Raw genomic sequence first — 24,838 nt, 5'->3', positions numbered from 1 at the left:
AATGCCTGGTCTGCATATATGTGTGAGTGAATGGGAAGCTTCCTGTGATGGGTGTGTGTGTAAGAATGGGAGCCTGCCTGGGATAGTAGGGTGTATGAATGGCAACCTACCTGGGTTGCATATGTGCTTGTGTGTGTGTGTGAATGGGAGGCTGCCTGTGATGGGTGTGTGTGTGTATATGAATGGGAGGCTGCCTGACATGGGTGTCTGTGTGTGTGAATGGGAGCCTTTCTGGGATGGGTAGGGAGCGTGTGTATGAGAATGGGAGCCTGCCAGGGATTTGGGTAGATGTGAATGGATGCCTGCCTGGAGTGTGTGGGTGTAAATGGAAGCTTGCCTGGTGTTTGTGTGTGTATGTGTGTGTGTGTGTGTGTGTGTGTGTGTGTGTGTATGAGAGAGAAAGAGAATGGGCGCCTGCCTGGGTTGTGTATGTGTATGTGTGTGTGTGTGTGTGTGTGTGTGTGAGAGAGAGAGAGAGAGGGGAGAGAGAGAGAATGGGAGCTGCCTGGATTGTGTGTGTGTGTGTGTGTGTGTGTGTGTGTGTGTGTGTGTGTGAGAGAGAGAGAGAGAGAGAGAATGGGTGCTGCAGGTGGATTTCAACCTGCCCATAGCTGAAATGAAGATGAGGGCCTGATGCTGCTGGTAGATCCCAACCATAAAAGAGTTAGAGATGCATGCGGGTTTGTCTGAGGGGGAGTATATGTGTGCATGAGCTTGTTTGTGTGTGTGTGTGTGTGTGTGTGTGTGTGTGTGTGTATAAGAAAGAGAGAAGAAAGTTTGTGCATCCCACTCCCACTAATCCAAGACCATTTCAGGGTGACTGTAAATCAAAGTTCCCAGGTATGGAGAGCGTGTATTTTTAAAATCCTTTTTAGTGTTATTTGATGTGTCTGCTGTTTTGAAATGCTTTATTGGTCTTTGGGACATTTAAAAAAATAATAATAAAAAAATAATATTATTAGTATATTTTAGTATTATAATTGTGTGTTTATTTTATTTCTTGATTTTATTGTTTGATGTTTGAAGAATGGTGATGGTTCTGTTTTTTCATTGTTGCACTGGCATAGAGTGTCTGGCTTCCTGCGGTTTCCAGTTCAGGTTTTGTCTGCATGTTTGTATTTCTGCTTTATGGTTGCTCTACTCTGTATTTGGTGAGGGTCTGTTTATGTTCTGCATGTGTGACTGAGGTGAGGCATTTTCCTAATAGGAAGTGTATTAGTGTATTTGGGCTTTCAGAGGGTCAAGTCCACACCCAACTCACATCAAAATAGGCCTAATACCATATTGGTTCCAAGTGTCTTTTTTGCAGAGATTTCTGGTTGGCATTACAGTAGTGCATGTAAATATAAGTGATATTTTTACCTCAGAATACTGTACTTTGATATTTTTCCTGTAAAATATAAATGCATAGCTCTTAACTGTGTGTGTGGAATGGGGTGAGGGGTGTTGCACAAGGCTATAAGGCTCACCTAGGGCATCTAATACCAGCCATGGGCTTGAAGGGGGGGGGGGTGTCAGTTTTTAAAGTTTGTATTACTGAAGGGGGCTAGGTGTCTTTTTGGTGGGCCCGGGACCGAGAATGAATGAATGGAGGAAGGGGGAGCAGCACAAAATTGTTCACACAGGGCAGCAAAAAAAACAGCACCGGCCCTAAATAAGATGTTGGAAATAAATGACTAGAAGAAACATCTATGAAAGTGGTATTTCTGCAGCCTTTGCAAAAGTCAAAAATTACAATTTAAGCTTCTAGTAAACTCAATGGGTAATAGAGATGTGAATCGTGTGATCGATCGTCTTAACGATCGATTTCGGCTGGGAGGGGGAGGGAATCGGATCGTCGCAGTTTGGGTTTTTTAAATATCGTGTAAATCGTGTAAATCGTGTAAATCGAAAACCGGCACACTAAAACATCCCTAAAACCCACCCCGACCCTTTAAAATAAATCCCCCACCCTCCCGAACCCCCCCAAAATGCCTTAAATTACCTGGGGTCCAGTGGGGGGGGAGGGGAAGGGGGAGGGCGGGAAAACCGGCACACTAAAACAACCCTAAAACCCACCCCGACCCTTTAAAATAAATCCCCCACCCTCCCGAACCCCCCCCCAAAATGCCTTAAATTACCTGGGGTCCAGAGGAAGGGTCCCGGTGTGATTTTTTACTCCCGGTCCTCCGTGCGTTGTAGAAATGGCGCCGGCGCTACCTTTGACCTGTCATATGACAGGTCAAAGGTAGCGCCGGCGCCATTTTGTTTTTTTGTCCCCCGACGTCAGGAGCGTAGGAGATCGCTCCCGGACCCCCAGGGACTTCTGGCCAGCTTGGGGGGGCCTCCTGACCCCCACAAGACTTGCCAAAAGTCCAGCGGGGGTCCGGAATGATCTCCTACGCTCCTGATGTCGGGGGACAAAAAAACAAAATGGCGCCGGCGCTACCTTTGACCTGTCATATGACAGGTCAAAGGTAGCACCGGCGCCATTTTTACAACGCACGGAGGACTGAGAGTAAAAGATCACACCGGGACCCTTCCTCTGGACACCAGGTAATTTAAGGCGTTTTGGGGGGGTTCGGGAGGGTGGGGGATTTATTTTAAAGGGTCGGGGTGGGTTTTAGGGTTGTTTTAGTGTGCCGGTTTTCCCGCCCTCCCCCTTTCCCTCCCCCTTCCCCCAATTTACGATTTTTTAACGATAAATCGGGGGAATTGTTATTGTATCGCGGCTCTAACGATTTTTGACAATTTAAAATATATCGGACGATATTTTAAATCATCAAAAAACGATTCACATCCCTAATGGGTAATAAAATCCTTAGAACAGTTAGGTATTAGAGTTCCATATTCAAAATCAAACTTAGGGGGTTATTTCCAACTCATTTTATGGCCTTTTCACATGCGTTAGGGCGTTTTTGCATGCAAAAAAACACCTTAATGTATGCGAAAAGCACCATAATGCATGGTGTGATGCTAATTTTTAAAAGGTGCTTCACAAAGATGCCTGCTTCAGGGGATCTGATGCTATCAAGATTCTGTTACAGGTTCAACTATGGGTGAAAATCTCAGTTCTTCCCTGGAAGAATCGTTGGAAGCAGGTCACTCGATTATGTTTAGGACACAGAGATTGTGAATGAATTCAGGGGTATATTGAAACCAACTCATGATGACCGATTTACTAAATTAAATTTCTTCAGATCTTCACTAAATTCATTCATTGAGCATTGTAAATCCATTCAAAAATCTCAACTGAAATTTGCAATTGAAGACTGTCAAAAAGGTCATCCAGTTAACTTTTCAATTAGAGCACCACTGCTTTTGCTTGCTCAATAATCAATAGCATAAGATCCAAGGAATGGATATGTCGCTGGCTGCCAGACCATTGATGTGGATGCTCTCTGGACCTATCGATCCAGTTATCTATACTTTTCAGCAAGCTGTGTTTAAAAATCTGCGTGAGATCTCTTCAGGTCTAGTGAAATCTTTCTACAGTTTTACTCATCAAGGACGCTGGGCATTAGCATTGTAACAGAAAGATTTTTCAATTGTGATCAGACCTGCTGATAAAGAGGAAGCAACAGTAGCTCCAGAGGGAAGCACATAGCAACTGAGGGCCCCGATCATGGAATGTGAGCATAGGAGCTCAAGGACACCTCAAGATCCTGTTCTTTCACCCATACTATAGGCAGGTCAACAATTCCATTGCTTGTTTCACTTCTGTAAAAAGCTACATCACAATTGTCAATCTCAACAATGACTGGGAATGGTGGCAATTCAGGGTAATTCTTTGCCTTGCCTTTCTGCTTGACCATCTTAACAGAAAAATAATACAGGAAATCAGGTATAAACAGAGCTGATAATACGGCACCATCTTGCCCCTCTATGCTGTGTATTCTTTTTTGTCTTTAAAATTTGTGCTGTTATTTTGAACATAATACTAACACAACTTGTTTCTATAGTGCTACCAGTGTTGTTCAGATGGTGGCGCTTGTTCTGTCTCCATCTGTTGGTGGAGGTGCATGACCCACTCGTTGGGATTCACCTGCCCTTACTAGAAGAAAGGAAATTATCAGGTAAATAGTCATTTCTCCATACCCTTTCAAACAAAACTAGGACTAGGGGTCAGTCCATGAGGTAAATAACTAGCATACTTTTTAAAAATATATTTTTTTCACTCTGCTTACAATTAAACAGTGGAATTGGTTACCAGAGGATATGGTGAAATAAGTTAGCATAACTGGATTTAAAAAGGGTTTGGGAAAAGTCCATAAAATAGCCACTGCTATTACTAGTATCAGTATCGTGGGATATAATTAGTTTTGGGTACTTGTAGCCTGGATTGGCCACTGTTGGAAACAGGATGCTGGGCTTGATGGACCCTTGGTCTGACCCGGATTGGCACTTTCTTATGTTCTTATATAAGAACATAAGAACATAAGAAATTGACATGCTGGGTCAGACCAAGGGTCCATCAAGCCCAGCATCCTGTTTCCAACAGAGGCCAAAACCAGGCCACAAAAACCTGGCAATTACCCAAACACTAAGAAGATCCCATGTTACTGATGCAATTAATAGCAGTGGCTATTCCCTAAGTAAAATTGATTAATAGCCATTAATGGATTTCTCCTCCAAGAATTTATCCAAACCTTTTTTGAACCCAGCTACACTAACTGCACTAACCACATCCTCTGGCAACAAATTCCAGAGCTTTATTGTGCGTTGAGTGAAAAAGAATTTTCTCCGATTAGTCTTAAATGTGCTACTTGCTAACTTCATGGAATGCCCCCTAGTCCTTCTATTATTCGAAAGTGTAAATAACCGAGTCACATCTACTCATTCAAGACCTCTCATGATCTTAAAGACCTCTATCATATCCCCCCTCAGCCGTCTCTTCTCCAAGCTGAACAGCCCTAACCTCTTCAGCCTTTCCTCATAGGGGAGCTGTTCCATCCCCTTTATCATTTTGGTTGCCCTTCTCTGTACCTTCTCCATTGCAACTATATCTTTTTTGAGATGCGGCGACCAGAATTGTACACAGTAATCAAGGTGCAGTCTCACCATGGAGCGATACAGAGGCATTATGACATTTTCCGTTCTATTAACCATTCCCTTCCTAATAATTCTTAACATTCTATTTGCTTTTTTGACTGCTGCAGCACACTGAGCCGACAATTTTAAAGTATTATCCACTATGATGCCTAAATCTTTTTCCTGGGTGGTAGCTCCTAATATGGAACCTAACATCGTGTAACTACAGCAAGGGTTATTTTTCCCTATATGCAACACCTTGCACTTGTCCACATTAAATTTCATCTGCCATAAGAGAGTATCTACTCCATGGAGCTTACAATCTAGTCAGAGACAGAGACAAATAATAATTTTCAGAAATGTGTTTACTACAATAAACATGATTAAAATTGACAAGGCTATGATTAGTAAAAGCTGCTGACCATTCCCGGAGTACTACTCCGTCCGTTGACTCCTTTCCAGGTAGCGGGGACACCGGTCCGGCAGGACCTGCATCGGGCACCCTAGTCGGGTCGTCACTCTTGTGTCTCCTGTTCCAAGTGTCTCCTATCCCAGTGACTCCTGTTCCAGTGTTTCCTGTTCCTCAACTTCCTTGGTAGTACCCCCTGGACTGATCTCTCGGTACAGACCATTGCCTGTCTAAGGACCATGTTGGATTGCCACCTGAATTCTGACCTTTGCCTGACCTGACTTCTCCCGGACTGACCTCTGGTAACTGACCCCTGCCTTGGCTAACTATTCTGGACTGATATCTGGCCTCTGCCCTTTGCTATCCTTTTGGACTCTCCTTGCTAGCCTCCCATGATCTCTGGCCTTCCTTCTTGGACAACGACCGCACACCCTTGTTCTGGTGGGCACTCCTCTGACCTGTGTCTTCTAGGATCCTGCGAGGCCCACCTAAGACCATCTCCTCCTGTTCTCCGCCTCCTGGTGGCAGGCACCCTCTGGGTCCAACCGGAGGGCCGTGCTGTGGAGGTGCTCCGGAGGCGTTGGCGAAGAATGACGGGAGACTCCGCCGAGTCCATGGCCAAGGGTCCACCTCCAGCGCAACAGGATTCCAAGGCCATGGACTCGGCGGAGTCTCCCGTCATTCTTCGCCAACTCCTCCGGAGCACCTCCACAGCATTCCCAGGTTGGGTTCCCATGACCTGCAGGAGGCGCCTGCACCCCACCTGGTGATTTCTGCTAATCCCACCCTGAATTCCCTCCTGAGTCTTCTTTGTTCTCCATTTGTTCCTTGTTCTCCTTTTGTTTCTTTGGTCTCCGTTTGCTCTGCTGTTCTGTTTGTTCTTTGCCCTGTTTCTTGTGCTGTTCTGTTCTTTGCTCTGTTCCTTGCCCTCTTCTTTGTGCTGTTCTTTTCCCTGTTCTTTGCTCTGTTCTTTGCCCTGTTCTTTTGTTTGCTCCGCTGTTTGTTCTGTTGTTTGTCTCGCTGTTTGTTCCATTGCCTGTTCTCTTGTTCCATTGCCTGTTCTCTTCTTCCTTGTTGTTCCTTGTTGTGTTTCTTGTTCCTTGTTGTGTTCCTTCATTTGTTTCCTTGTTCCTTTGTTTGTGTGTTCCTGTGACCCTTGTTCCTTTGTTTCTTCCACAACATGCAGGAGGCGCCTGCACCTTGTTCTGTATGCTTTCCTGGATCTCTAACCTCCCGAAGGAGGGGAGGGGACCCCCTTTGGGGGGGGGGGGACTGTTGCGATGCGGCCTGTGGCTGGAGCCATGAGCTGCCTCTTATCTTCGCAGCCCGGAGGCCACAGAAGCAAGGGCCTTTCCTGCGGCAGAAGCTGCCGACACCGTGGATCCCTGCGGCCTGACCGCCATCTTGCCAGCACAGCAGGAGCTATGCCGTGCCTCTCCAATGCAGCAGGAGGCCACCAATGACGCCGTTCGCTTTGTGGCCCAGAGGCCTCTGAAGCCCGGACCTTGAATACTGTGTACAATTCTGGTCGCCGCATCTCAAAAAAGATATAATTGTGATGGAGAAGGTACAGAGAAGCGCTACCAAAATGATAAGGGGAATGGAACAGCTCCCCTATTAGGAAAGACTAAAGAGGTTAGGATTTTTCAGCTTGGAGAAGAGATGGCTGAGGGGGGATATGATAGAGGTGTTTAAAATCATGAGAGGTCTAGAACAGGTAGATGTGAGTCGGTTATTTACTCTTTCGGATAATAGAAAGACTAGGGGGCACTCCATGAAGTTAGCATGGGGCACATTTAAAACTAATCGGAGAAAGTTCTTTTTTACTCAACGCACAATTAAACTCTGGAATTTGTTGCCAGAGGATGTGGTTAGTGCAGTTAATATAGCTGTGTTTAAAAAAGGATTGGATAAGTTCTTGGAGGAGAAGTCCATTAACTGCTATTAAGTTCACTTAGCGAATAGCCACTGCCATTAGCAATGGGTACTTGCCAGGTTCTTATGGCCTGGATTGGCCACTGTTGGAAACAGGATGCTGGGCTTGATGGACCCTTGGTCTGACCCAGTATGGCATTTTCTTATGTTCTTAGGTTCTTATGTTCTGCTGCAGCAGAGCTGCCCCCGGACCTCCTGTTCATTGTAGGACGCCGATGACGTCGGGGCCTGTTCTGCGACCCTCCTCCGGCTTTCCTTGCTCCTCTGCTACAGCGGCAGCATGGCCGCTGTCCAGGATCCTGCTCCCTGCTCCAGCTCCTCCTAATGGGCGAGGCCGCGCCTCTCTCCCCTTCTTAAAGGGACAGTTAAGGTGCGGTCCCTTGGACTCCTCCTGTAGCTCCTCCCAGGGAGTTGTCTCCTCAGCCCTACATAAGGGCTCCTCGCTCAGTCTATCTTTGCCTTGGTATTACGTCGTTCCTCCCGAGGACATGGGTCACTCCTGCCTGATAGCTGCTCGCCCCAGATTGTCTTCTCTGCTTACGGTTCCCGGAGTACCATTCCGACCGTTGACTCCTTTCCAAGTAGCAGGGACACCGGTCCGGCTGGACTTTCATCGTGCATCCTCGTTGGGTCATCACTCTTGTGTCTCCTGTTCCAAGTGTCTCCTATCCCAGCATCTCCTGTTCCAGTGTCTTCTGTTCCAGTGTTTCCTGTTCCTCGTCTTCCTTGGTAGTACCACCTGGACTGATCTCTCGGTACTGACCATTGCCTGTCTAAGGACCATGTTGGATTGCCGCCTGGATTCTGACCTTTGCCTGACCTGACTTCTCCCGGACTGGCCTCTGGTAATTGACCCCTGTCTTGGCTAACTATTCTAGACTGATCTCTGGCCTTTGCCCTTTGCTATCCTTTTGAACTCTCCTTGCTGGCCTCCCATGACCTCTGGCCTTCCTCCTTGGACAACGACCATGCACCCTTGTTCTGGTGGGCACTCCTCTGAACTATCTCTTCTCAGATCCTGCGAGGCCCACCTAAGACCATCTCCTCCTGTACTCTGCCTCCTGGTGGCAGGCGCCCTCCGGGTCTGACCAGAGGGCCATACCAACCCTGCACCAGGCCAAGGGTCCACCTCCAGCGCAACAGAAGAAACAGGAAGAAATTGCTGGATCAAAAAAGCTATAGTAGTTTAGCAGCATGAAGCCTAAAGTACCAGTTTAATATTATATGTTGCCCATGAGACTGCAACATCATGTTAAGCTGCATTAACTATTTTTTTCCTCAGCTAGTTCCTCATGCAGAGATCTTACCAGATCTCTACCAGAAGAATTTAATTTCACTTAAAGGGGCCGATGCAATACAGTGCGCTCAGCTGAGCGCACTGTATAACCTGCAGTTGGACGCGGGTTAAATAGACGCTAATCTACCCCTAATGCAATAAGGGGATTAGCGCCTATTTAATATGCGTCCGACACGGAGTGAATGAGATAACACTCATCACATGCAAATGCATGTGAATGAGGCTATTACTCATTCACTCCAATGCAAAAAAATAAATGTGCATCTCAGACGCACATTTATCACTCAGATATTAACGCCTGCCTGGAGCAGGCGTTAATAGCTGAGTGCATTGAAAAGAAGTACAGAAAAGCAGAAAAAACTGCTTTTCTGTACTTCTTTAAAAGTTTAAAAAAACAAAACCCCTCAGCCGCCACACTGCTCGGTGTCGGTTTTCATAACTGGCCGGCTGCATAATGAAAACCGATGCCAATAAACTCAACATCGGTTTTCATAACCGGCAGACTGCAGTTATGAAAATGGACGGTGAGTTTATCAGCGTCGGTGTTCATAACCGGCAGACCGCCGGTAACCGCAGGGTCGTGTTAGCAAGGTAGCGCTAAGGTCATGCAAGCGAACCTAGCACCTCCTTGCTAGTGTGACCTCCTAATTTGCGTATAGCATGCATGCACATGTTAAGAAAGTGGGCGCTGACTTTTCAGCACTCACTTTCTGCATTTTTTATAGCATCAGCTCCAAAGTGTGTGTATATTGGGGAGGAGAGGGGAACAGAAAGAATAGTTAGGAAAGAATAGTAGTGTGGGTTTGTAGCTCCCTCATGCGAGAGATTGAAAGTGGTGTGCTGCCATGCTATATAAATCCAAGTCACCATTTTCTTATGTAGACTTTTGAATTATCCCTTGAAGAGAGAACATGTTACTATGCTGCTCCCAGTTTGTTTATTTTTCTTAGGGAAGGACCTTTGTGCCTCTAAGGCTGAGGCTTGGATAAAGGCAAAGTAATAAGGGTGCCTTCACCTAATCACAAAATGACTCACTGGAGACCTTTTGTGTTTGAGGAGGAAGTTGTTCCACCCTTCCTTTCTCTCTTTTTAGTTCCTTTTTAAACTTTTGTTTTTCTAACATGGCCGACTATTCATCCAGGAGCGCATTGTATGCCATCTAGCAAAGTGGTGACTTTCAACCAGAAAGCATGGGTGGACTATAAGTACTTCTGAAGGAAGAAAGGATTTTCATCCATTTCTGGAGAAAGGAGGAACAGTGAGAGAAGGAGACTTCATGGACCTATTTTTAGGTTTACTACCATCTCAATAAGACAACAGGAGAAGAAGAGTAAACCAGATACCCATATGGTGTAATCAGAGAGGAGAGAGATAGAGAGAGACTCAACATGAGAAGGACTACAGTAGAGAAAGGAGAAAATGAATTTTGTTTGTGGAATATGATTGGGTTGACTGAAATGACTATTCCTTATAGTGGTGTGAAGTCAGGGCCTTCAAAGAATTCTGTGAATCCCCAACCCACAGGAATCGCTACAGGGTGGCAAGTGCCACCCCAATTTTCAACATTGATTGGGCAGGGATAAACCTAACCCCTGCCTGATCCAATCAGTGGTGACACATCTCTATATTCGCCCTCCCCCCCCGGCCTGGCAGCAGGAATCATGTTTAACTAAATTTCCTCTCCTGCTGCCATGGAGCCAGTCATGCAACTCTTAGCATGAGACCTGTCCCATGGCAGCAGGAGAAGGCATTTGGATAAATGCAAGATGACTCTTTCTTCTACCCACCAAACAAACCTGTGGTGATATGAGAGGAGCCTATCCTACTCATGGCAGAAGAAGAAAGAGGTCCAGCAGGACCACGAACAGAGTCCATCCCACTCATGGCAAAGAAGAAAGAGGCCCAGATGGGCTACAAGCAGAGCTTATCCTGCTCATGGCAAAAAAAGAAAGCGGCCCAGCTAGACCACAAGTAGACCCACCCACTCATGGTTGAAGAAGGAAGAAGCCCAGGGGGACCACGATCAGAACCTATCTGCTTGCAACCAAAGAAGAGAGTCCTAGCAGGTCCACAAGCAGAGCTCATCTCACTTGCGGCGAAGAAAAAAGAGACCTGGCATGCCAGGAGAGCTGTAGGTGGAGCCCATCCCACCTGCAGAAGAAGACAAAAGATCCAGAATCAGGAGCATGAGAGCCTGTGAGCCTGAGAAAGGAAGTGTATGTGTGTATGTGTGCAAGTGATATGTGCTCTGCTTGTGGACCTGCTAGGACTCTCTTCTTTGGTTGCAAGCAGATAGGCTCTGATCGTGGAGGGAGGGTGTGTATGTGTGTGTGAGAGAGAGAGAGCCTATGTGAGGGTGCATGTATATTTGAGGGAATGAGGGTGTACGCATGTGTATGAGAGACAAGGAATCTTTGTGAAGGGGGTGTATGTGAGTGAAAGAGGGATTGCATGTGTGTGTGAGGGCGCATATGTTAGTGATGGAGAGGAGCCAGTGTAAAGATGTATGTATGTGAGTGAGAGGGAGAGGAGCTTACATGAGATGAGTGTGTGTGTGAGTGAGATGAGGAACCTATGTGTAAGTGTGAGAGAGGGAGCCTGTGTAAGTGAATGAGGGTGTGTGAAGGAGAGGGTGTAAGAGTGAGAGTGTATGTATGTGTGTGGTAGAGCCTGTGTGTATGTGTGTGTATGAGAGAGAGAGAGAGAGGAGAAAATTTGCACACAACAACCCCCCCCCCCCCACACACACACACACACCACCATTACCCAGTCGACTAATCCATGATCATCTCAGGGCATCTGGAATAAAAAAAATTCCCAAATATGGGGTTTGTGTGTGGGAGAGATAGTAAGGGTACATGTATGATTGAGAGTGTGAGGGTACATGTGTGATTAAGAGAAGGGGAGGAACCTGTATGAGATGTGTGTCTGAGTGAGATGAAGAATCTGTGTGTGTATTTGAGAGACAGCTTGTGTAAGTTAATGAGGGTGTATGAGGGAGAGGGTTGTGAGCATGAGAGAGTATAAATATAAATATATATATATATATATATATATATATATATATATATATATATATATATATATATATATATATTATATATATATATTTGTTTTGGGAGTTTTTAAATTTTTATGAGTTTTTAATTATCGGACGTCATTCTAATTGTCAGCTATTTTAAAATATTCTTTTTAATAGTATAGTTTTACTATTATTAATGTTTTACATTGCTTGATGTCATTGTTTTATATTTTATGAAGAATGGCAATGTTTCTGTTTTTCCATTATTGTGCTGCATACAGAGTCTAGTGTTGAGATTTCCAGTTCAATTTTTGCCTGCAAATTTTTAATTTTTATTTTATAGTCCATTTATTCTGTATTTGATAAGGGTCTATCTATGTTCTACATGTGTGAAAGACGTGAGGTAATCTGCTAGCATGTAGCCTCTATGTAGGGATCTATAGTAGTCTGGCTTGTTCTGTTTTACTAATAGGAGGTATATTGTGTTATAGGGCCTAGTGCATTGGCTTTTCATAAGTAGGATTGTTATGGATTGAGCGCTAGTAGTTAGTGCTATTTTGGAATGGAGGATTTACTATGTGGTAATTGTAATTCAGTTTACTCATAGCTTTCTGAATGCCAAGCCCACTCTCAACACACATTAAAATAGGCCTAATATCATATGGTTCCAAGTGTCTTTTTTGCTTTTTAGCTACTTTTTCTGGTTGACATACAATATGAATTTGGATATAATATTTACATGCACTACTATAGCTAATATTTTTACTTCAGAAAACTGTACTTTTAATGTCATTTTTCATGTAAAGTTTCTTATTATAAATTCATAATTTTTAACTGTGTGTGGAGGGAGTAGGCCAGGGAGAGGAGGTCAAGGTTGGGGCCGGGGGATGGGAGCACAAGGCTTAAGATTTGCCTAGGGTGCCTAATACCTTTGCATCGGCCCTGAACCTATTACATGTTACTATAGGTTCCATGTATCATTTCTCTCTGTGGGAGAGAGGGGTTGAGGGCACCGGATGGGAGCAGAGAGGGTGCTGAGGGAGTGAGACTTAATCCACTGCTATAAATATCACCACACACCTCTAATTCTCTATCAGTTTGAAGGGAGCTTATCAATTGCTCCAGATTGATTGGAAAGGAAAAGAACTGAACTTATTAATTGGAATTTGAAGTTGCCCATCTATACAAATTCATTGAAGAAGAAAAGGTCACAAATTTATTCAAGAATTTAATTTGTAACAAACATATATTGAAACAACAAAAGCTGTAAAGAACTTTTCCATCAACTACAAAAGTTATCAGTAAAAGTTAAGTTGGAAACCATCCAGTGCTTCTGGCATGATTCTTGCTGCTATTTTTGGGTGATTGTTAGTACTGTTTCAGTTTATTTTAAATTGGGATTTGACTTGAAGCAATGCATAGGGCATAGAAGATTATTCTTCCCCCTGCTCAGGGAAATAATAGTTTGGGAAAATGGAACTGTAAGAGGCTGTGTTTGATGTGTATTTCCTGGGACCTTATCCAGGACTATCAGCCTAGTGGGTTACACTCACAAAATATTATGATGAGGTTGCAATTCACAAATGTAATTGCTGTAGGTTTATATTTATATACTCTCGCTGTCCAATATCAGTTCTATTGGCAGCATGCTTTATTGCCCAAATCATTTCTTTTTACCTCTGTCCTAGGCCTTCGATTTAGGACTCACAAATTCCATTAATTCAATAACCTTCCTTGTCATTGACATTTTCTCTTAATTAAGATATTGCTTATTGGGATCCATGCCTTTCATAAACATACAATTTACTTTTGTATTTTTACATCAGTGCTAGTGTATATACTCTGATTAACCAAATATCTATTTTGAATTTGGGATTTCTAATTGGTTAAAGTTTGATCTGTACTGTACATTTATGGACTACTGTTTTCTGATTGCCTAGTCCTTTACATTTGCCTTGGATAATGGTTTAGTAATGCTTTAAGATTCTATAGCAAAGATGTCTAATTCCAGTCCTTGATAGCTCTACACTGGTCTGGTTATTGGGATATCCCTATAAATTTGCATCAATTTGAGGCAGTGTACATGCAAATCTACCTCATTCATATTAATCTTGGATATCCTGAAAACCTGATATCCAAACAATATCCAAGCATCTGAGCTGCAAGGAAGTTGGGGCAATGAAGAAGCACTATACGTCGACCTAAAAAAAGATGACAGAGCGTTCATTTATATTGGAGTGGTTTACAGGCCTCCAAACCAAAAGGAAGAGCTGGACAGAGACCTGGTTGAAGACATCCTTAAGATAGGAAAGAAGGGAGAAGTGGTGATCGTTGGTGACTTTAATATGCCAGATGTAGACTGGAAAATCCCATCTGCAGAATCTAAAAATAGTAGAGCGATAGTGGAATGCCATGCAAGTAACTTTGTTCAAACAAATGGTAATTGAACCCACTAGAGAAGGAACTATACTCGACTTAGTGCTCACTAATGGAGATAATGTCTCTGATGTCCAGGTGGGCGCCCACCTCAGCACCAGTGATCATCAAACGGTATGGTTTAATATCACTAAACGAATATGGAAAAGAAGCACAAAGACCTGAGTTTTACAGTTCAAAAACACGGACTTTGAAGAAATGGGGAAGTACCTAGAGGAAGAATTAAAAGGCTGGGAGAACGAGAGAGATGTGGATCAGCAGTGGACCAATCTAAAAGGAGCAATTGCCAAGGCAACTACTCTATATGTTAAAAATGTAAAGAAAAGCAAAAGAAAAATGAAACCTATCTGGTTCTCAAAGGAGGTGGCTGACAAAATTAAGGCTAAAAGAACAGAATTCAAGAAATATAAAAGATCCCAAAGGGATGAGCACAAAGAACAATATTTGAGTCAACTGAGGGAGATGAAGAAACTAATCAAGTCGGCAAAAAGTCAAGTGGAAGAGAGGATTGCCAAGGAGATAAAGAATGGTAACAAAACATTTTTCAGATACATCAGTGAAAAGAGAAAAGTTCAAAGTGGTATAGTGAAATTGAAAGGTGGAAATGATCAATGCGTGGAGAGAGACGAAGAAATGGCAGAAATATTAAACAAATACTTCAGTTCTGTGTTCACTAAAGAGGACCCTGGAGAAGGACCATCTCTACACAACAAGAAACTGGAAGGAAGTGGAATAGACGAAAACCCTTTTACAGTAGAAAATGTATGGGAAGAGCTAAAGAATCTGAAAGTGGACAAAGCCATGGGACCTGATGGGATTCATCCAAGGATACTGAAGGAGCTCAGAGATGTGCTGGTGGAACCGCTGTGTGACCTGTTCAATAGATCCCTAGAAACAGGAGTGGTGCCAAGTGATTGGAGAAGAGCGGTGGTGGTCCCGCTTCACAAGAGTGGGAACAGAGAGGAGGCTGGTAACTACAGACTGGTTAGCCTCACTTCAGTGGTGGGAAAAGTAATGGAGTCACTGTTGAAAGAGAGAATAGTGAACTATCTACAGTCCGGAGAATAGCTAGACCAGAGGCAGCATGGATTCACCAGGGAAAGATCCTGTCAGACAAATCTGATTGACTTTTTTGACTGGGTAACCAAGGAATTGGATCAAGGAAGAGCACTCGATGTCATCTACTTAGATTTCAGCAAAGCTTTTGATACGGTTCCGCACAGGAGACTGGTGAATAAAACGAGAAGCTTAGGAGTGAGTGCCGAGTTGGTGACCTGGATTGCAAACCGGTTGACGGACAGAAGACAATGTGTGATGGTAAATGGAACTTTCTTTGAAGAGAGAGCGGTTTTAAGTGGTGTACCACAAGGATAGGTGTTGGGACCAGTCCTGTTCAATATCTTTGTGAGCGACATTGCAGATGGGATAGAAGGTAAGATTTGTCTTTTTGCGGACGACACTAAGATCTGCAACAGAGTGGACACGCCGGAAGGAGTGGAGAGAATGAGATGGGATTTAAGGAAACTGGAAGAGTGGTCGAAGATATGGCAGCTGAGATTAAATGCCAAGAAGTGCAAAGTCATGCATATGGGGAGTGGAAATCCGAATGAACTGTATTCGATGGGGGGGGGGGGGGGGGAGGCTGATGTGCACGGAGCAGGAGAGAGACCTAGGGGTTATAGTGTCTAATGATATGAAGTCTGCGAAATAATGCGACAAGGCGATAGCAAAAGCCAGAAGAATGCTGGGCTGCATAGAAAGAGGAATATCGAGTAAGAAAAGGGACGTGATTATCCCCTTGTACAGGTCCTTGGTGAGGCTTCACCTGGAGTATTGTGTTCAGTTCTGGAGACCGTATCTACAAAGAGACAGAGACAAGATGGAAGCGGTACAGAGAAGGGCGACCAGAAAGATGGAAGGTCTTCATCGGATGTCATATGAGGAGAGATTGAAGAATCTAAATATGTACACCCTGGAGGAAAGGAGGAGCAGGGGTGATATGATTCAGACCTTCAGATACTTGAAAAACTTTAACGATCCAAAGACAACGACAAACCTTTTCCGTCAGAAAAAAATCAGCAGAACCAGAGGTCACGAGCTGAGGCTCCAGGGAGGAAGACTAAGAACCAATGTCAGGAAGTATTTCTTCACGGAGAGAGTGGTGGATGCCTGGAATGCCCTTCCGGAGGAAGTGGTGAAGTCCAAAACTGTGAAGGCCTTCAAAGGGGCGTGGGATAAACACTGTGGATCCATCAGGTCTAGAGGACGTGTATAAAGAGGAGGCAGCAAAACACTGCACGGAGCGGCAGTAGCCACAGAGGCATTCACGGAGCGGGATGCCAGTGGCCAGTGGTTGGTGTTCCACCTTCACAGAGCGGAAGGATGGAGGGCTGCCATCTCCAAATAAAAAAACAAAAAACAAAAACAGGGGTGGGTAAGAGTATGTAAAATTAACGGAGAGTTCATAGGCTATAGGTATTACCAATTATTAGGCTTATTCAATATATGTTGATAGTTAATGTGGCTTTCAATGCATACTTCACTTTCAATGCATATCCAGCATAGCTCTCTGCTTCAACAGCAGGGGAGAAGAAAAACTAATACTTCACGCATATCCAGCATAGCTCTCTGCTTCAACGGCAGGGGAGAAGTAAAACTAATACTTCACGCATATCCAGCATAGCTCTCTGCTTCAACGGCAGAGGAGAAGAAAAACAACCAATAAGGGCTGAATAACATAGTCTGGGTAAACAAAGGTTACTACCCCTAACTAATCAAGCTTGATATTTCACTTGGATGCAGCTCCATCACTGCTCTCTGCATTAATGGTGGGGGTGGAAGGGAAATAGAACCAAGGGTTGCTAAGAGCCAAGAGAAACAGATAAGTATGAAAGGAAAGAATTGTGAAGCTTGCTAGGCAGACTGGATGGGCCGATTGGTCTTCTTCTGCCTTCATTTCTATGTTTCTATGATTGGTTTGCATCCCTCAAAAACTGAAGCTGGACCTCCCTATATGTTATAAAAATAAATAATCTCCAAATAGTCTTATTTCCCACATTTTCTAAATGATTACAATAAATATTGCTTCAAAATGAAAGTGGGAATTAAAGGGTTAACGTGGTCTTCTATCCACTTTTAGTGACTTGTGGAAAATAGCCTCTTGGTTCAGAATAAAATGTGGAAAAAAAAAAGTTGAGGCTTGCACTCAAAGCAATCTTGAGACATTCATTAAAAACAAGAGATCATCTTGCCACAATATGACATAATTTCTACTGACATAATTTTAATAATAGCATGTAATTAGAAATATATAACAGGGGAAAATGAAACCTGTTTCTGGTATTGTTAATAAAAATGTACATTCAGTCAGACTCAGTACACTCCATAAAAGCCAGCCTTGTTACAAAAGTAGTTTTTTCTCAACTTCTGTCGAGTATCTTTAAACTGGCTGTATTTCCGCTTTTTAAGTTTTAGTATACTACTATTAATCAGCCAAACTACTTCCCGACTGACTCACATAAAACTTGTACTATTCTTTCATAAGGTGATCTTTGCTTTTATGAATAAATAAATATCAGAAATCTAGAAATCTGATTTGTTGACCCAAATGTTATTTGGCTTACTACAGCCTACATAGCATCAGCTCTCTAAAGATTAGATCAGACTTTATAATTGTTTCCACCCCCAAAAAAAAAAATATTCCACAACATATTATATTGTGATCAGGCCCAGATTTAGGGATAGGCAATGTAGGTAACTGCCTCCAGTGCTAAATTTTTAGAGGCGCCGAAGTATTGTCACCGCCGAAGCATCCCTAAATCCAGGTTTGCTGCCTCTTACAGCATCCCCCCTCACCTCTGGGTTGCAGCATTGGCCCCCGCAACAGAAGCAGCAGAAAGGAAAGCTTAGCAGGGCTTCCTGCAAGTCTTGCGCACTCACCAGCCTGGCGACACTCCTCCCCTCGCACAGGTTTCCATAGTGACAGGAAACCCGTGTGGACAGAGGGGGCAAAATGCTGCAGCGCCAGTGAACATGAGAGGGTTGCAGAAGGCCTGTGCTGAATTTCCTAGTCTTGCTTACTGCTGCTTCTGTTGTGGGGATAGCATCATGATATAGAGGTGAGGATACCATCAGAGGGGATCATTTCTGCAAGGGGACAAGTGGACTCCTGCCCTGGGGGGGGGGGGGGCAAGTTGGGTGGCAGATGTGGACAAACCCCTCCGCCCATTGCCTATAGGCGCTGTCATCTTAAATCCAGCCCTGATTGTGATGGAACAAATTAGCTCAGATTTTTATTTTGAGACCAGGGAGTGATGGGGAAAGAGGGTCCCATCCATCAGTTCTGCTCCTATGGGCTCCAAATTCAATTGGAACTGACCCATTTAGAGTTTGTGGAGAGGATAAACCCAGGACAATGTCTGGACAAATTAATGCCCTGGGTAAGGGTTGCTTACGGCACCCCTCCTACCCTTTGAGTCTCATGTGTTTGTAGGCTCACAGATTGACTCTAAAGGCATTGTGGTGTCCCCCTGACCTGGTACTGTTACACGCGCCAGCCAAGGCAGACCCAAGGCTCGGCCCCCTCACCTCTTTCGAAGTGATCCAGCATCTGGTCCCTTGTCTCAGGCGGCTGTGGGCCGCCGGTTCTATCCTCGGGCCGCCCCTGGGGCCTCCGGCTCTGCTGCAGCTCCTGATGTTCCACGTCGTGCCTCTCCGTGTGGCTCGTGGCGAGATGCCATCCCAACCAGCACAGCGCCCCTCCCAAGGCGTGCGCATGCACACACCTAGTCCTTAAAAAGGGCCCGCGGCGGGAACCTGACCACAGCCCCAGATGATGACATTGGCAGAGCTCCTGTATATAAACTCGGGCTCTGCTTTCTCAAATTGCCTTTGCAACAGGTCCCCTCGCTAGTCGAGTACTCGTTGCCTCTTCAGCTCCTGGTTCCCGATCCTGATTGCCTTTGTTCCTGTTTCCTTGTTCCTGTGTTCCTGTTCCTTCGTCTCTCCTTCGGATTGCTAACCTGGTTTGACCTCTGCATTGCCTGACTACTCCGTTGCCTCTCTCCAGCCCCAGACCACTGCATTGCCTGACTACTCCGTTGCCTCTCTCCAACCCTGGACCTCTGCATTGCCTGACTACGCCATTGCCTCTCTCTAGCCCCGGACCTCTGCATCGCTTGACCATGCCATTGCTTCTCTCCAGCCCTGGACTTCTGCTTCGTCTGACCACCCTTTTGACTCTCTCCTCGTCTAGACCTCAGCCTTGCTTGCTACTGCTTCCAGACTGCCGCCAGCCCTGATCCCAGCTTCCTTAAAGATGCCTCTTCAGCCTTTGTCCTGGACATGGTTCATTCAGGCTTCGGCCTGCTCTTGCTCGGGCACCCTCTGTCCGAATGTGTTCATATTGGTGCCCAGGTCTCCGGGACTCCGCCTCGTCCAGTACAGACTGATAACTACACTAGTTGCTGCCTCTGGGCTGACCTCGATCCATCCATCGATGACAACTGACAGAAGCCACCTAATTCCAGCCGGCCCCGGCACCCAAAGGCTCAACCCGCAGGTAACGAGGGCTGGTATTGGTGAAGCGCCAGCCAGCCTCCGTCTGTCAGCCCTCTCTGCCTGCCGACGGTGGGGACCCGTAGGATCCCTCCCACGGGTAGCATGAACCCCACCTCGGCCCAAGGGTCCACCTCCAGCGCAACAGATTGCAAAGGCCATGGACTTAGCAGAGCCGCGTGCCCTCTAGACTATTCCTGGCCTGGCCCTAAAGGTACAAGAACAGCAACAGTTTCTCGAGGCTCTGGCCTCTTCCCTCGAGCATCTGCATACATGGCTAGATACCTTGTCCAGCAACTCAGTTCCAGCGAAGGCCTCCTCTCCGCCACAGCCGTCTACTTCCTTCTCCAGAGCCCTACTGGCCGTGCCAGCCCCGCCTCGTTTCAATGGTGACTCCAAACTGTGTAGAGGGTTTATTAACCAGTGCTATATGAAGTTTGCTCTTCAACCCTCCATCTTTGAAGATGAATTAACCAAGGTCACCTTCATCTTGTCTTGCCTAGAAGAGAAGGCGCTGATGTGGGCTTCTCCCTTGTGGGAGAGATTGGACTCACTCCTACGGGAACTGTCTTGGTTCATGGCTGTGTTCCAGCGAACCTTTGATGATCCTGGGCGGCATGCCGTGGCAAGTACTAGTCTACTACACCTTCGACAAGGCCAAAGAAGCCTCTTCGACTACACCATTGAATTCCAGACGTTAGCGTCAGAACTCGCTTGGCAGGAAGACTGCCTGCGAGCTATCTATCTGGACGGGCTCTCCCCACTGCATGAGAGCTCCCTTCCTCTCTCGAGGATCCTATCGATCTAACAGGCCTAATTGACCATCGTCTCCAAGAGCGTCACCGGGAGAATCGGATGCCCAAGAAACCCTCTTGGGTCCGTTCCCACTCGCCACCTGCTACCAACCCTACTACTGGTAGGAATCCTGCTGTGGCCAAGACCGACGAATCCATGCAGTTGGGTCATGGGTGCCTGTCCCCAGAAGAGTGCCTCCGGCAGAGACAAATAGGCCTGTGTCTGTACTGTGGAGCACCCGGCCATCATCTACAGACTTGCCCAGTCCACCCGGGAAACTTCCCAGCCTCAGTTCAGTTGGGGTCCTGAAATTGAGCACAACGTCCCCGGCCCCTCAACTATCCATACCTGTTACTATGGTCTGGGACACTCGATTTTTCCTGTCCTTGCTCTGGTGGATTCCAGAGCAGGTGGTAATTTTATCCTAAGAGACCTGGCTCAACTCCTGGGTATCAACACCCGTCCTCTCGAGACTTCCTTGTGCATTACTTCAATCTATGGAGAACCATTACCCGGTCGAGTCTCCTTAACCATAGAGCCAGTTCGACTTCTTACTGGCGTGCTTCACTCCGAAGAAATTGAACTTTTGATTCTAGATAAGTCCATCCACCCGGTAGTTCTGGGACTATATTGGCTCCAATGTCACTCTCACCAATTCTCCAGCTGACAGAATGGAGTTCTGCCTGTCACCAGACTTGTCTTCATAAAGTGACGCCCCCACCAGTGGTTCCTCTGGCGACCTCTTCCTAAGGCATACCTGCTCCCTACGCAGAATTTGAAGATGTGTTCTCGAAGCAGAAGGTGGACCTCTTCTTTGTAAATTTGATTGACCCATTGATCTTCTGCCTGGAACCATGCCCCTCTCCCCCCCCCCCCCCCCCCCCGAAGGCATACCTATCCTCTGTTGCTTCCTGAGACCAAGGCCATAATGGAATACATCCGGGAGAATCTTGCGAAGGGATTCATTCGCCCCTCTACCTCCCCTGCTGGCACAGGGTTCTTTTTTGTCATAAAAAAGAATGGATCTTTAAGACCGTGTATCGACTACCGCAGTCTGAATGTGATCACTCTCAAGGACAAGTACCCTCTGCCCTTGATATCTGAATTGTTTGATCGGCTACATGGAGCCTCCATCTTCACCTAGTAAGACTTACGTGGAGCCTATAACTTGGTGCGTATTCACCCTGATGACATCTGGAAGACTGCTTTCAACACCAGAGATGGACATTACGAATATTTATTGATGCCCTTCGATGTTTGTAGCACACCTGTAATTTTCCAGTGAATGATTAATGAAATCTTCAGGGATCTTTTGTACTTCAAAGTTGTGGCGTACCTGGATGACATTCTTATCTTCTCCAAGGACCTGGCCGCATACCATGCCGATGTTCGTACTGTACTTCAACGTCTTCAGGAGAAACATCTGTTCGCGAAATTGGACAAGTGCCTGTTTGAAAAATCCAGCTTGCCCTTTCTGGGGTACATAATCTCCCAAAAAGGGTTCTCGATGCATCCTGTGAAACTAAAAGGAATCCAAGACTGCCCACAACCTGTGGGCCTGAAGGCACTTCAACGTTTTCTAGGATTCACGAATTACTACCACCACTTTATACCACACTACTCTACGTTGGCGGCTCCTCTTACAGCTTTAACCCATAAGGGTCAGGACACCTGAAACTGGACCACGGAGACTATTTCCACCTTTCATTGCCTCAAAGAGGCTTTCTTAACTGGATCCTGTCTCCATCATCTGGACCCTAATCGCCCCTTCCTGGTTGAGGTAGATGTCTCCGCGATTGGAGTGGGGGCAGTCCTGAACCAATTCTCTGCTTCTGGATCCATGGTCCTTTGTTCCTTCTACTCATGCAAATTTTCTGCTGCAGAACAAAATTACAGCATTGGAGGCCACGAGTTACTCGCCATCAAGCTGGCTTAGGAGGAATGGTGCCCATGGCTAGAGGGTGCCCAATATAAATGTACAGTGTTCACAGATCATTAAAACCTGGAACACTTGAGCCAAGCCCAACATCTCAATGCCCGTCAAGCCCGATGGGCTCTATTCTTTTCCAGATTTAACTTACGGCTTTGCTACCGCCTGGCAGAGAAAAATCTCCGGGCAGATGCCCTATCACATTCATTTGAACCTGAAGACAAACCCTATGAACCCGGTCATATTATTGACCCAGCCTGCATTTGAATTTTGGCTACTCATCCTGTTCCTTCCTACTGGGAAAATGGTGGTGCCCCATCGATTCCAGGAAAGAGTCCTCCAGAGGGCACATGACTCTAAGTTTGCCGGTCACCCAGGACGAGCGCGAACCTTAGCGCTGCTTCAGCAGTTCTTCTGGTGGCCCACTATGGTCTCTGATGCTAAAGCGTACGTCGATTCATGCAGTATCTGCGCTCAACAGAAACCCCCGGTCGAGCTACCTTGCGGTTTACTCCAGCCACTCCCAGCTCCCGAAGAATCATGGACACATCTTTTCACGGATTTCATCATGGATTTGCCACCTTCTAAAGGCCACACAGTCATATGGATTACAATTGACAGATTCTCCAAAATAGCCCATTTTGTTCCACTACTGGGCCTACCATCAGCACCCGAATTGGCACGCCTGTTCTTTCGACACATCTTCCGACTACACGGCTTTCCCAAGGACTTTGTTTCTGACAGAGGTCCACAATTCATCGCCAGATATTGGAACGCCCTTTGTAAAAAGTTGGCATTAACATCAGTTTAACAACAGCATACTATCCTCAAGCCAATGGACAAGCCGAGCATATAAATAACTCCTTTAAGTCCTTCCTCCGCGCATATAGAAGCGATCGTCAGGACAATTGGTCGGAGCTTCTTCCTTGGGCAGAGTTCTCCCACAACTCCCACATTGCCACTGCCACAGGTACATCGCCCTTTTCCATCGTTTACGGGAGACAATCATGACCACCACTACCCATACCATTGTCAGTGTCTTCTCCTGCTGTGCAAGCTACTGCCAATACCCTCAAGGCACTTTGGAACCAGACGAATCTTCGCTTTTGCCAAGCCGCTTCCCGGGACAAGAGATCTGCTGACAGCCATCGACACTCGGCTCCTGAGTTCCTTCCTGGCCAGAAAGTCTGGTTAAGCACCCATTATATTCGACTCAAGATACCTTCTCAGAGATTTGCACCAAGGTTTATTGGACCTTTTCCAATCATCCATCATGTCGAACCGGTAAACTACCAACTCCGGCTGCTGCCTACATTGGGAATCTACAATATGTTTCACATATCACTTCTAAAACCTGTGGTCCTATCCTGGCCTTCACGAAAGGCTCCTGCACCTCCTCCACTGGTCATGGAGATCGACACCACTTATAAGGTCCACGAAGTCCTTGATGTCCGCCGTAGGGGCAGCCGATGGGAACATCTCCTTTCCTGCGAGGGTTAAGGCCCTGAATAAAATTTGTGGGAACCAGCCTGTATCATCCTGGATAAGAAACTCCTCCTCCAATTTCATCGTGCCCATCCGGAAAAAACCCAGACCTCCAAGGGGGGAGGGCATAGAGGGGGGGTACTGTTACGCGCGCCGCTTGCATTAGACCCGCTGCTCGGCCCCCTTACCTCTTTCAAAGTGATCCAGCATCTTGCCCCTCGTCTCTGGCAGCTGTGGGCTGCTGGCTTCATCCTCGGGCTGCCCCTCGGGCCTCCAGCTCTGCTGCAGCTCCTGATATTCCGTGGAGAGACACTGTCCCGACCAGCGCCACACAACTAGTCCTTAAATAGGGCACATGGTGGGAACCTGGCCGCAGCCCCAGATGATAATGATGGCAGAGCTCCGGTATATAAGCCCGAGCTCCTCCCTCTCAAATTGCCTTTGCAACAGGTCCCCTCTCTAGTCGAGTACTCGTTGCCTCTTCAGCTCCTGGTTCCCGATCCTGATTGCCTTTGTTCCTGTTTCCTTGTTCCTATGTTCCTGTTCCTTTGGATTGCTAACCTGGTTTGACCTCTGCATTGCCTGACTACTCCGTTGCCTCTCTCCAGCCCCGGACCTCTGCATTGCCTGACTACTCCGTTGCCTCTCTCCAACCCTGGACCTCTGCATTGCCTGACTACTCCATTGCCTCTCTCCAGCCCTGGACCTCTGCATCGCTTGACCATGCCGTTGCTTCTCTCCAGCCCTGGACTTATGCTTCGTCTGACCACCCTTTTGACTCTCTCCTTGTCTAGACCTCAGCCTTGCTTGCCACTGCTTCCTTACTGCCACCAGCCCTGATCCCAGCTTGCTTAAAGACACCTCTTCAGCCTTTGTCCTGGACGTGGTTCATTCAGGCTTCGGCCTGCTCTTGCTCGGGCACCCTCTGTCTGACTGAGTTCCTATTGGTGCCCGGGTCTCCAG

The sequence above is a fragment of the Rhinatrema bivittatum genome, chromosome 6, assembly GCF_901001135.1.
Source record: "Rhinatrema bivittatum chromosome 6, aRhiBiv1.1, whole genome shotgun sequence".
NCBI lineage: Eukaryota > Metazoa > Chordata > Amphibia > Gymnophiona > Rhinatrematidae > Rhinatrema > Rhinatrema bivittatum.
The sequence above is the reverse complement of the archived record's forward strand: the minus strand, read 5'-3'. Positions refer to the sequence as shown.